Source organism: Carassius carassius, chromosome 35 (genome assembly GCF_963082965.1).
Source record: "Carassius carassius chromosome 35, fCarCar2.1, whole genome shotgun sequence".
Lineage (NCBI taxonomy): Eukaryota > Metazoa > Chordata > Actinopteri > Cypriniformes > Cyprinidae > Carassius > Carassius carassius.
The window spans coordinates 7182681-7197277 of record NC_081789.1 but is presented as its reverse complement, the minus strand read 5'-3'; the positions used below and the strand labels follow the sequence as shown (position 1 = coordinate 7197277).

The following is a 14597-nucleotide window of genomic DNA, read 5'->3' as shown; positions in this document are numbered from 1 at the left end:
ACACGGATAAACTGACAACCTTCCTTGCAGAAAAACAATGTGATTTTGTCCTAAACACACCTCATGCTAGTCACGCAGGTGGAGTATGGGAACGGCAGATACGTACGGTGAGAAACGTTCTTAATGCAACATTGGCTCTCACACCAGGTCGACTCACCGACTCTTCACTCAGAACCTTCTTGTATGAAGCAGCTTCTATAGTAAACAGCCGCCCCCTTACAACAGACAGTCTCAACGATCCAAGCAGTTTGGAGCCGCTAACTCCAAATCATCTTGTCACATTGAAAACCTCAACACCTCTGCCTCCCCCAGGACAGTTCGTTAAGGAGGACTTATATGCACAAAAACGATGGCGCCAAGTACAGTACTTGCTCGAACAATTTTGGAGCAGATGGAAAGGGGAGTACTTGCAAAACATAATGGTCAGACAAAGATGGCACAAGCCTAAAAGAAACATGCAAATAGGTGACATAGTAATGGACAAGGATGAAATGCAACCACGATCACAGTGGAAACTTGGTCGAATCTTGGACACTGTAAAAGATACAGATCTTTTACAGTATTTTGACCATACATTATGTATGGTCAAAATAGGCTTTGCAGACAGAAATCTTACCAAAAGGGGTCAACGTGTGAACAAAATGTCTGTAGTAGAACGCCCAGTACATAAGTTAGTTCTGCTACTAGAAGATTGTGAAAGGTAAATCCACAATGCTTAAGTGTATTGAGATGTTGAAGTTACAGGTGTAACATGTTTACAAGATTATTTCTGTATTCTGGTTAAGTAACTTGAAGAAATTATTTGTGTTTTTATGTGTGTAACAGCAAATAATTTGGTGGGAGTGTAAAGGCCAACAGAGTAGTTAAGCACTATTTTTATTATAGCTACGCTATAAGGTTTTATTATTACGGTATCGGACTTTTATTTTGATAACCAAAGAAACCGGAAGTATGGTGACGGAAACGAAACTGGCAAACGGCGCAAAGGACGAAAGGAAAGTCTGAAAAGGTTCACGGTTAAAAACAGTAAAAGGCCACGGAGAAACAGTTAAAACTGCAAGGTTTAGCTTCGGTCAATTGTGGAACAAGGTTGGTATAGTTAATAAGAAATATATTTGAGTTACTTGAAATGTTTATTGTAAAATGTATAATTTGGTAATGCTATCGGATTGAAACTAATGTAATGAGCTGTGTAGCGTTCGAAATGTGATGGTAATGCATGGTTTATTTGTTTGTTACTCAGCTCTTACGTTGGTTGATGACACGGACGGCAATAAAAGTCATTTTAACCATCAGTTCTGGCCTTCTCAATATTGACTGGATGCTACATTATATATATTTTTAGGGTTTCTGACCCAAAGGCTCAATTAATCTCTGCAGTTATCCATCTGAGATCCTTGGAGAGTCTTTGGCCATATAAACTCTCCTTCTCACTTGTGCATTGTGACAATCATTTTCTAGGCTGATTTGTAACGACTTTAGTGGATTGAAACCTCTTAATTATTGCCATGATAGTTTGAAATGGGTATTTTCTGTGCTTTAGCTCTTTTCTCTTCAGCCACTTTCTATTTTGTGAAGCTCAACAATCTTGTTCTACACATCAGAAGTTTGGTTTTAAGGGAATTTGGCCTTTGTGTTCCTCATATTTATAATCATGTGGAACAGGAAGTCATGGCTGTGACCCTGTCATGATCTTAGTCACCCTGGTGCACTAAAAATGTAAATATGAATAGGAATATACTTTAGAGATATTTTACTCAAGAATTTCTAGGGGTGCCAATAATGGTAGCCAACATCCATTGGAGAAAAACATTTATTTCATAAAGTGAGTTTCACCCCACTTTAAATTGTTTTACTTCAATAAAAGGTTTGAATTTTGTGAATTTTTGGAATGAAAGATCAAAAAGATAAACAATGCAGATTTATTTTCACAGCTGTCTTTGCTCATATTTATCAAGGGTGCCAATATTAGTGGGTGACACTGTAACTATAGTAAACTGATAAAGTGTAATAAATACTGCAGTATACTTTAGTTTTTACTATAGTAAACTGTAGTGTATTGTAGTATAAAATACCCTATAGTTGTAGAAAACTTAGTACAGTACTGGGTAATTATGATTATGAGTTGTTATGATTCAACTCATAAACTTATTAGTAAAGACTGGAATAAAGAAATTGGGTGTGCCTGATAAGGAAGGCATACAAAATTTGCAGGCCTGGGGGTAGGGCTGTGCAAAAAATCGAATGCGATTTTCATGCACATCTCATCAGTAAAGACGCTCCTGTAATTAGAAGTATATTTCCAGCACGTGCATTCGGATCAGGGTTGCCAGGTTTTCACAACAAATCCTGCCCAGTTGCTTCTCAAAACTAGTCCAATCGCACTTCCGGGAGGTTCCCCGATAAAAATTGTTTCGCGGGGTTACAATATAAGTTTTTTAGCAGGGTTGCCTTGGTAAAATTCGCATTTTAGGTGCTAAATATCACGTTATTTGTATTGGGGTCGCTTCGACCCGCGGACATGAAAAACAACCACAGACTTGGCAACACTGGTGGGCATTTACTACACCGAGCCGTAATTCACTGAAAATCTACACAAAATCGATGTTAAAATCGCAGACGATTCTTTATCGATTTTGAAAACGATATTGTGTGTTAGTTGTCGGTAGACTACGGCTCTGTGTAGTAAATGCCGTTCCACCTGAACCAGTGTTGCCAAGTCTACGATTGTTTTTCATATCCGCGGTTTGAAGCAACCCCAATACAAATAACGTGATATTTAGCCCCTAAAATGCGAATTTTACCTAGGCAACCCTTCCAAAAAAATGTATATTTTAACCCCGGGAAGCAATTTTTATCGGGGAACTTCCTGGAAACGCGATTGGACTAGTTTTAAGAAGCAACTAGGCAGGATTTGTTGTGAAAACCTGGCAGCCCTGATCTGAACGCACGTGCTGGAGAAATACTTCTAATCACAGGAGCATCTTTACTGATGAGATGCGCATGAAAATCGCATTCGATTTTTTGCACAGCCCTACCTGGGGGTCCTCCAGGACAGGTTTGGAAACCACTGATCTATTCTAGATGATGAAGTGGTTTGTTCAATGTGTTGAAAACACAGCAGTCAACGTTGTGGAGTTGGTGCCATATTGAAGCTCGGCCAGCAGGCGGCAACAGAGTCAGTCAGGCGCAGGCGCATCATCACCAGCGAGTAACCGACAGCAGCACAGCTCAGATTCAGATCGCAGGAGAGCAATGGAGCTGCTGTGAAAGACCTCTTCATCAGCGAGTGAGTCACTGTACCACACTGACATTACCAGAGATTACACGTTTTAGAGAGGTTTAGATCAGTGCCGGGTTAAAGTAACGTTACAGCAGTTATTGTTCATTCTGTGCAGCTAACGAGTTAGCTCATAGCTCATTATGTCTGCGTCCCAGTGAGCCGCCTACATAGGCATCATGTTTGGGCTTTGGGCGTCTGAGGAGGATCTTTACGAATCAGCAGGGATTTTGGTGCGACTGCGGTCAAACCAGCCGCGATTAAAGCCATGATTCTTTGACGTATGTTGAGTGATAAAGGTCATCTGATAATATCGTATCCAGAAATTCTTTCTAGGTAGGTAACGTTAGTTGACTAGTTTGTTGAGACAGTCTATGATGGATTTCTGTGTAACATTAATGTAGGCAGCGCAGCAATTTGAGACAAAGATCTGTTCATGTTCTGTAGTTTAAAAAAAAATAGTTAGATTTTTTTCTGTCATGTTCGTATAAGAACAGAACCGCTCTAGATAACTTATAGTTCATATCCAAGCAAACGTTAAGTTACATACACTGCCTAACGAAATCCCTTAAAACGTCACTCGACTTGAGCTTGATTAATCACTTCCGAGCTGATTCGTTTTTAGACTTAACTCAGTCCTGTTTTGGAAAGATTATTAAACCGTGCATATGGTTGGAAAACAAATTATACACAACATTTACTTAAAATTCACAGTGCGCACAAGAAATGTGAACTATAAATTTTGCCAGATTGTGGACTACAACTCTTATGTTAACTTCTGGCCCTATCCTAAATCATCTAACATTCACTTAAGAATGCATTTTTATCAGAAGATAATTTTAAATGGCCACCGGCTGAGAAATTGGCCAGGCCAACATATTGGTCTGTCTTTAGTTAAATTAGATTAGCTAAAGAAAATTATTACAAATACTGCAATGCTTGCATTTTTTGTGATGTCTGGAGCATGACACGGCAAGATTATTTATTATTTATCCTGGTAAATTGGCTTTCAGGACCCAAGCATAAATTAAACATTCACAAGAGCTGTGCTGTAATTCCATATAATTGCATTCACTGGTTTCAGTTTTCGGATGGGTTCTCGAGTTACTGAGGCCGCTGGATGTCTGACTCTGCATCAGTTTGAAGAATGACACGTGTCTTTGCCATTCATGTGATGTGATGCAATACAATGAGACTAAACTAGAAATGTATTTATTTTTACTCTGATTTGTTGTCTGATGTGTTACGGCTTAAAATGTTGTGCAAAGTACATGTTAATGATTGACTAATGCTTTTGAAATGCTGAGGTCAGTACTCTATATCTCATAGGCCTACATATCCCATATAAAAATTTTCTTTACCAAAAAAAAAAAAAAAAAAAAATGCAGCATTGTCACAACCTTTTTCCTATGTTTGGTTGCTAAGGGCATCAGTGTTTATGTATGTATGTATTTAAATGGGAGTATAAATCATTATTTTGTGTATTTGGTGTAACTGAATATATTGTTTTGTTTTAATGTTCAAAAAACACATTATTTTTGGAAATGTATCGCCCCCTTTCCATAATCGCAAGCTTCATCTTTCAAAATAAATGTAAAGACAGTTAATTTTACTGTTGATTTTACTATCAATTCAAGCCTGAAAGGGGAACAGAGTGTCGTGACAGACACTGTCAGGAAGCTTGTATGTGGTTGCAGTACATAAGCCACAGACGGTTAAGAAAGCTGACTCCACTGTGTGATCCTCTCTCTTTCTTACACACACACACATACACGCAAATGACAAAACACTGCATTTGAACATTCAATAGCAAATACTTAAACTAATAACAAAACATACTTACAGAAGCTGATTCAGAAACGCCAGATTGTCATAGCAAGGTCAGAATGACCTCCTCTCCTTGGTTCACAAATGGTCATCCATAAAATACGTTGCTGTTCTGTTGTAAGTAATCTTAAAGATTCCTACATGCATCTACTTTCGGAAGGCCAAATAAAGTGCTTTTGCTTTCGCCTAGATACACACAGCATGTACCTGACACTAACTGCGGTTACTTAAACCAGACTAGACATGTGCCGGTATTCGTTAATGCGATATATCATGGTAATGAATATGCACAATATTGTTATCGTGGACACTTCTAAATACCGTGAATAATTATACATTACAAAATATTCAGAATTTGGGATGCATTTTAAGAATACTATTCCCATCAACTGGTTAAATGCACAACACTGCTGTATGTTGCTTGAAAGACGCTTGTGCGCTCTGATGAAAACAAGCATGCATGAGAGCATGTGTGAGACGCGCTGAATGAAAGCACATTCACTCTCTGACAGCAGATGGCGCTAAACTGCAGAAAATGCAGCCGTTACCCCGGAAACCCTATAAATAAAGCAGCTGCTACTTTCTTAACCGTATTTAAATATATTTAAATAGCCATTCAGATTTTGTGGATTCGCTATGGTGTTCATCACAGTGCCAAATACTTAAATATTTAGACTTAATAGGCTATTCAATAGGCTATTTTACATTTTAATCTGGACTACAGATATTAGATATTGATTTAAAGTGTTTTCATTCTTAATTGTTCATTCACACTTTAAATTAGGGCTTCATTAGTTAACATTAGTTAATTCATTAGTTAACATGAAAATTTGATATGGGCATATCTCTAAACCATGCCTTCTTTCTTTGCGTGAACATTTGGGGGTCATTACGCAAATATTTCCACATAGTGACAGAGAGATGTTGGGTGTTTGAATGAGCCATTTTAGGGGGACGTGGCAGAGTCTTTACTTTAGGGCTGTAGCTATCGAATATTTTAGTAATCGAGTATTCTACCAAAAATTCCATTGATTAATCGAGTAATCGGATAAAATGTGTTTTTGCTTAATAAGAACAATATTAATTATGCAAGAGAAAATAAGACTCCTGGGTCTCTTAAAATGAACAACCAAGTTTCCTTTTTAAGATTTTTTTTTAATTTTTAAATGCATAGAATGCAATGCATGCATCAAAAATAAACATTTAATTATTACCCATTGTTCCTCTGTCTGTACTTGTACTGCGAACAATGACAATAAAGTTGACAGATGAATTAAGTGCATTTAATTGCCATTCAGTTGGGGTTTTAAATAAAGCATTTTCTGAAATGCACATTAAACATTAAACACATAAAACATTAATTTAATTTATCTTTTAATTATTGAAAATTAACTTAACTTTTTGGTAAACAAAGGGGATTGATTTTTTTTTTTGTTGTAGGCTATGTACATTCTGCTGAACAATAGTCTTTAACCGGACTTTTATTTTGACGGGTTGACGTACCTTTACAGTTCTGTGTATGTGATGTGACGCTAGTTTTACTCGCATCAAACGGTCAAATGCTCATGAAGTGACTGTGTAGAGCAGTTATGGAGATGTTGTTCATGTGTTTACGTCCTTATTTAAGCCCCTTTCACACTGCCATCCCGGCAAATACACGGGTAAAGTGTTCCGGCAATTGTTCCCGGGTTGCTAGATTTTGCACTTTCACACTGCCAGTGATTACCGGGGATATGTGCGTGCTTTCATACACAACCCGTAAAGACCCCGTCACTACATGTGAGATCAGGGCGTGACGTGTAATGTACAAGTTGAAAACGTTAGGCACGTTATACTTTCACTGAAGCTGGCAAACGATCTCGGCATCAGCGCGGAAAGTGAAGAGCTAACTGATCTCTGCTTCATTACAGTTTGCACATATTTTTTCGTCACAAACGTTGATCTTCCTTCAAAACATCCGGTAAAAGAGTCGCGCGATTAACGTGCGTTATCACTTCGACACGGCATTAGATCTGGCTTTTGTTCACACAGCACTCGTCCTGGGTTGAACCCGGCAATGTTACTAGGTCCACCGACCCGGGTTCAATGCCGGAATTAATCCCGGGACGTGGTTGCTTTCACACAGAAGGCGACCTGGCAATGTTCCAGCAATATGCCGGGTCCGACGTGCAGTGTGAAAGGGGCTTTATTTCAGCAGACGCTGAAATTACCGTGAGCGTCACGCGTGCTTCCGTGTGTTTAATGAATGAAGAAGCGCTTCTGGGCTATTCATTAACAGAGACACGCAGAACATGCAGGATTCATATTTAAATAGACTGTTCCGGCTTAATATTTACAGATATTAGTCCATATCGTGATTTGATGTAAGTGCAATGACCTACTTTTGATTAATTCATTCAAAATTAGGCAAATTCCGTGCCATTCCGCGTTAAACTGTAAATTCCGATTTTATGACTGGATTCTGCGATTCCCTTTTTCTGCATCCCGGAAATCATAGGGCCCTAGTTGTGGTATGCCAGCTCTATCTTGCAATGGAGACACACCACGACGTTCTCTTTACGTTTGCCCGCGCCCTCAAACCAAAACACTGCTGACTTCTGGCAGTATGCGACTTCGGACGCAGCGCTTTTGTCTCCTTCCGCTTTGTGGGTAACGTTAAACGCGTTGTCACATTAAAAAAATAATTGTGAAAGAACCTGACTTGAGATTTAAAATAAATTAAAAGAGGCTTCGAGGCAGAGGAATTTGCCTCGATCATTTTTTGTAATCGAGTTACTCGAGGAATCGTTTCAGCCCTACTTTGATAAAGAATAGGGCTGAGCAAAAAATAAATCTTTTAGATTTATCCTTTTTTTTTTAAGGACGTCGATTCAATATTGATTCTCAAAAGCCACGAATCATATTTATTTCCACACACATTTAAAACAAGATCTGATTAACATGAATCTTATAATTACTTTGTTACAGATGTTACGGAAAGCCTGTCATTCATTCAGTACTTAATATGGCGGAGATACTGTTGATGAGAACCAAGAACAAAGGCATGCACGTGACTCGCAATGCTCAGGTGAAATGCTATAAATCTGCAGAAGCATTTGATATAACACATAAGATGCCATGATTTCCGCAATCAATGAATGAATGGCAGATGGCACGGCGCACTGTTTTGTTTACTGATGTAGCTTACACACATACTAAAGCTCGGACGACACTCGCAGTGTTTTCAGCTTCTGCTGTCTCACTATGATGATATGAATACACTATATCATCTCCAGCCTAGTGTTAGACGATATGGTAATTTTTCAAATCGTCATATTGTCAGTCCGTGAGATCGACGATACACAATATTATTCTGTTCTTGTCATGGTATACCTGTTGGGTGTTTTAAACCAATGGTTCCCAACCTGGGGTCCGGAGTTCACGGGGGGGGGGCGCGGGAGCGGATATGCTTTGAGGTGAATAAAGATGCATAAAATGTTCTACTAATAATATTATATAAAAATAATTTTTCAAAGTTTAAAAAAAATCATATGCTAATAATGCCGATTTCAATTACAATTTCGTTATTTCAAATGTAGGCGCATTGCGCGTGGCAAGCGCGCTCATAATGTAAGAGATGCCGGCGCGACCACAACAGTGCCCAAGATCAATTGGCAAACATAATCCTTGTGTGGTTGACGGACCGTTTATCAGTTTGGACCAGTGCAGCGCGAGCCGATCGTGATCATGCGACGCTGTTACTACACAGCGCTAATAAGAGATCCAGTAAAGAAAGCATTTGAATTTGCCACAGAAGTAATAACATCGCTGCGAGATCTAGAGAGAAACATTCACATTTCACAGCGCATGGAAACCAGGAAGAAACATTGTGTCGTGAATGAACTATCCAGTGTCCAGATCTGCAACATTCACCATGGATTTACTGTAGTAACACTAACTGCAACCATGAAAGTTTGGCAGGAATAGTAGGCTATAATGCCTTCAAGTAACATTACGTCGGTTTTATTTTGACATTATGAATACAATTGCTGCCCTCAAATGTTAATCTGAAATAAAATAAACCTTGGTTTATAACCACTACAATATTTAATTTTTTCCAAGAAGCTGTTTTGTTTTATATGCTCATAAGAAGAATCAATTACAGCTCCAGAATTACTCAAAGTAAAAAATATCACACTTTATTATGTTAGTTTTAATATAAAAAAAAGAAATCAGGGAAATTTCTCTGGCATTTCTATCTTTTTGCTGTATCAAAAATGTACTGAACCGTACCGTGACACAAGTGTATCGAATCGAACCGAACCGTAAATTTTGTGAACCGTTACACCCTGTTACAATATATATATTAGTACTGGGAAAAAAATTAATCGCATCCAAAATAAAAGTTTGTGTTTGCATAATATATGTGTGTGTGAACTGTTTTAATTATTTTGTATATAAATACATGCATATGCATGTTTTTTTGCATTTATATACTGTATATACATTTATACATAATTTATATTATATATAAATATAAATAATTTATATATAAATAAAAATATTAAAAATATACATGCATATGTGTGTATTTATATATACAAAATAATTATACACAGTACACACAGGGGGGGGGGGGGGTCACGGATTGTTAAATATGTACATGGGGGGGCCCCAAGGAAAAAGGTTGGGAACCACTGTTTTAAACCACGCATTTGCACGAGAGAGAGCCTATGGAATCACCAATAATCGAAAAAATATACTGTACAGACCAAAAGTTTGGACACACCTTCTCATTCAAAGAGTTTTCTTTATTTTCATGACTATGAAAATTGTAGATTCACACTGAAGGCATCAAAACTATGAATTAACACATGTGGAATTATATATGGAATTATATACATAACAAAAAAGTGTGAAACAACTGAAAATATGTCATATTCTAGGTTCTTAAAAGTAGCCACCTTTTGCTTTGATTACTGCTTTGCACACTCTTGGCATTCTCTTGATGAGCTTCAAGAGGTAGTCACCTGAAATGGTCTTCCAACAGTCTTGAAGGAGTTCCCCCAGAGATGCTTAGCACATGTTGGACCTTTTGCCTTCTGTCTGCGGTCCAGCTCACCCCTAAACCATCTCGATTGGGTTCAGGTCCGGTGACTGTGGAGGCCAGGTCATCTGGCGCAGCACCCCATCACTCTCTTTCTTGGTCAAATAGCCCTTGATGCCTTCAGTGTGACTCTGCAATTTTCATAGTCATGAAAATAAAAAAAAACTCTTTGAATGAGAAGGTGTGTCCAAACTTTTGGTCTGTACTGTACTTTCAAACATACTGATAAACTAACATTAAATATAATGCATAGTATAACGCAAGATATAACGCGCGTCCTGTGACAAATTTGCTGCATCTGTGCACGGAAGTTATCAGTCTAAATGTTCTGAAAAATCAGTCAATGGTGAAAATCAATCAATCATCCAAAAGTCCAACAGTTTAACACTAATATTGGACATAAACGAACATGTTAAATATAAAGTATTCAAAGAAGGTAAGTACATATATTTGGAGTAAAGTTAAATTGAACTGATACAGCGCTCCAGACCGCGCGCCTCATGACGAGCTCGACGCATCGTTACAGAAACAAGAATGAGATGCATTCTAACATTACAGTCATGGCCAAAAGTTTTGAGAATTACATAAGCAGCAACTTTTCCAATTTCCAATATTTAAGTTTTTATAATAGCAATTTGCATATACTCCAGAATGTTATGAAGAGTGATCAGATGAATTGCATAGTCCTTCTTTGCCATGAAAATTAATTTAATCCCAAAAAAAAACTTTCCACTGCATTTCATTGCTGTCATTAAAGGACCTGCTGAGATCATTTCAGTAATCGTCTTGTTAACTCAGGTGAGAATGTTGACGAGCACAAGGCTGGAGATCATTATGTCAGGCTGATTGGGTTAGAATGGCAGACTTGACATGTTAAAAGGAGGGATAGCCTTCAAATCATTGTTCTTCCATTGTTAACCATGGTGACCTGCAAAGAAATGCGTGCAGCCATCATTGCGTTGCATAAAAATGGCTTCACAGGCAAGGATATTGTGGCTACTAAGATTGCACCTAAATCAACAATTTATAGGATCATCAAGAACTTCAAGGAAAGAGGTTCAATTCTTGTAAAGAAGGCTTCAGATCGTCCAAGAAAGTCCAGCAAGCGCCAGGATCGTCTCCTAAAGAGGATTCAGCTGCGGGATCGGAGTGCCACTAGTGCAGAGCTTGCTCAGGAATGGCAGCAGGCAGGTGTGAGCGCATCTGCACACACAGTGAGGCCAAGACTTTTGGAAGATGGCCTGGTGTCAAGAAGGGCAGCAAAGAAGCCACTTCTCTCCAAAAAAAACATCAGGGACAGATTGATCTTCTGCAGAAAGTATAGTGAATGGACTGCTGAGGACTGGGGCAAAGTCATATTCTCCGATGAAGCCCCTTTCCGATTGTTTGGGGCATCTGGAAAAAGGCTTGTCCGGAGAAGAAAAGGTGAGCGCTACCATCAGTCCTGTGTCATGCCAACAGTAAAGCATCCTGACACTATTCATGTGTGGGGTTGCTTCTCACAGAGACATCTGCTATCATCAATATCTCTGACTATCGTCGATACACAATACTATCGTCCGTCGGCACAACCCTATCTCCAGCTGCTCAGAGATTCACTTCATTTGCATTTTATGGTTTCATTTAGGGCTGCACGATTAATCGAATGCGATTGTCATGTGCATATTGTTAGTAAAGCCGGTTCTGTAATCAGCAGTAAATCATCATCACCTGCTTTCAGATGGAGCAGCATTTACTACAAAGAGCCGTAGTTCACTGACAAGTTAAGCTTAAATAAATCACAGATGATTTTATTGCACGATTGTGAAATCGAAGAAATCGTTCGCTATAATGACAGCTGTTTCGTAGCTTCTCCGTGAACTACGGCTCTGTGTAGTAAATGTTGTTCCATCTGAGAGCATGTGAAAATACCACATTTAATAAAGTTTTTACTCCAAATTCACTTCATAACGTCAGTCAAGTGTTTCAAATAAAATGATTGTTTTTTTTGCGTGTTTTTTTTAAACAGAATAAGGCACTCAACATGTTTCATAGTATTCTAAGCGGTGATAACGGAACTGCATTATAAATATAATCTTACTTAATTTGAATATGAAGAACTCAGATAAACCATATATTGTCGTGTTTGTGTTTATTAGTCGTCCTGAATCAATGAAAGCAGTTAAATATTCTGTTTATTCAGCTGGGTTTCTTCTTCGGGGCATATTTTCAGCGCAAGAGCACCCTCTGGCCTTAGGATGGAGATTTACTGCTGATCACTGCACTGTGCTTCTCTGAAAGATACGCATGAAAATCGCAGCTTCTGTTGAATCCCGATTTCAATTCCATTTAAATTAATCATGCAGCCCTTGTTTCATTTGAGAAAACTACCATCATATCACATACACAACAGCTGCAAGTTCCTCATGGCAACCCGTCAAAATAAAAGTTGATATTAACGTTAAGAAATGTCAGAATATATTACTATTTAGCAGTCTTAAAGGGTTAGTTCACCCAATAATCAAAATTGTCATTAATAACCCTCATGTCGTTCCAAACCCGTGAGAGCTCCGTTCATCTTCGGAACACAGTTTAAGATATTTTAGATTTAGTCCGAGAGCTCTCAGTCCCTCCATTGAAACTGTGTGCACGATATACTGTCCATGTCCACAAAGGTAAGAAAAACATCTTCAAAGTAGTCCATGTGACATCACAGGGTCAGTTAGAATTTTTTGAAGCATCGGAAATACATTTTGGTCCAAAAACAGCAAAAACTACGACTTTATTCAGCATTGTCTTCTCTTCCGGTCTGTTGTGAGATTTCAAAACACTGAAGTGTAGTGATACCCGGTTCGCAACGAATCATTCGATGTAACCTGATCTTCTTCAACCAGTTCACTGAATTGTTTGAAATGGTTTGCATAAGCATTAATCCACAAATGACTTAAGCTGTTAACTTTTTTTAACGTGGCTGACACTCCATCTGAGTTAAAACAAACCAATATCCCGGAGTAATTCATTTACTCAAACAGTACACTGACTGAACTGCTGTGAAAAGAGAACTTAATTAATTACTCCGGGATATTGGTTTGTTTTAACTCCGAGGGAGTGTCAGCCACATTAAAAAAAGTTAACAGCTTAAGTCATTTGTGGATTAATGCGTATTGGAGACGTGAACCCTTTCAAACGATTCAGTTCGATTCGGGGAACCGGATATCACTACACTTCAGTGTTTTGAAATTTATTGATGACATGTGCCGGTATTCGGTAATGCGATATATTGCGGTGATTAATATGCACGATATTGTTATCGTGGGCACTTCTAAATACCGTGAATAAATATACATTACAAATTATTCAGAATTTGGAATGCATTTTAAGAATATTATTCCCATCAGCTGCTTAAAATGCACAACATCGCTGTATGCTGCATGGCACATGGAGGAACATGGAGGAACACGTGAGAGATGCGCTGAATGAAAGCACATTCACTCTCTGACAGCAGATGGCGCTAAATGCAGCCCTTACCCTGTAAACATAAAAATAATCTTAAATAACCATTCAGATTTGTGTTTTCCCTATGGTGTTTATTACAGTGCCAACTACTGAAATATTTAGACTTAATAGTCTATTTATCTTCAAACATTCATTTTTTTTAATCTGGACTACAAATGTCCTAGATATTGTTTGAAAGTGTTTTGATCTTTTATTGTTCATTCACACTTTACATTATAGCTTCATTAGTTAACATAAACTGCCAATGAAAAAATTTTTCTGAGCATTCATTAATCTTAGGTATTCCAATATTTAATAACACATTGTTAAAACTGAAAGTTGCAACTGTGCTATTTAATGAGCTAACATGAACTATGACTTGTATTTTTTAACAAAGATTAATAACATCTATAGCAAATGTAGCTATTGCTCATTGTTTAGCTGTGCATTTATTGAATGACCACTATGCGATGTCTGAACTGATTACACTATTTGATGTATTGCACTGTATTTTATGTAAAATCATTTTCTATTTTTAAACTGTCTTAAATTCATTTTAAGTCAATTTTTTAATCATTTTCATTTTCAAGTTCTTAAATTGCTTGTTTTATTTTTGTGATTATTTTTTTTTTACTTTTTTTTTATTACCATTGTGTACGAAATGTGCTATAAATAAACTTGCCTTGCCTTGAATGTTAATGCATTAACTAAGGTTAACTAATGAGGTCTTACTGTAAAGTGATACCTATTGGTTTTTATAGTTCTTTTGCACTTTAATGTGTAAAACATTTAACTTTTATATATTTTTCTGTATTGCTTTATTGTTTTAAATGTTTAGTTATTTTTGTTGTAAGAAAAAAAGTTATTTAACCTGTTATACTGTTTTATGACCACTTTTTTTAAAACAAAATTTCAATACCGTGATAATAC

At 37.6% G+C, this 14597-nt stretch overlaps 1 protein-coding gene across 1 annotated transcript in view; it reads left to right on the top strand.

Moving 5' to 3' along the window:
- The first annotated feature begins 3140 nt into the window (after positions 1-3140).
- galnt11 (UDP-N-acetyl-alpha-D-galactosamine:polypeptide N-acetylgalactosaminyltransferase 11 (GalNAc-T11)) overlaps positions 3141-14597 on the top strand; it is a 30132-nt gene continuing 18675 nt past the window's right edge. Inside the window, exon 1 of the mRNA XM_059524374.1 lies at positions 3141-3289. The gene's annotated coding sequence lies outside the window, so the exon portion shown is untranslated. The remainder of the gene's footprint in view (positions 3290-14597) is intronic.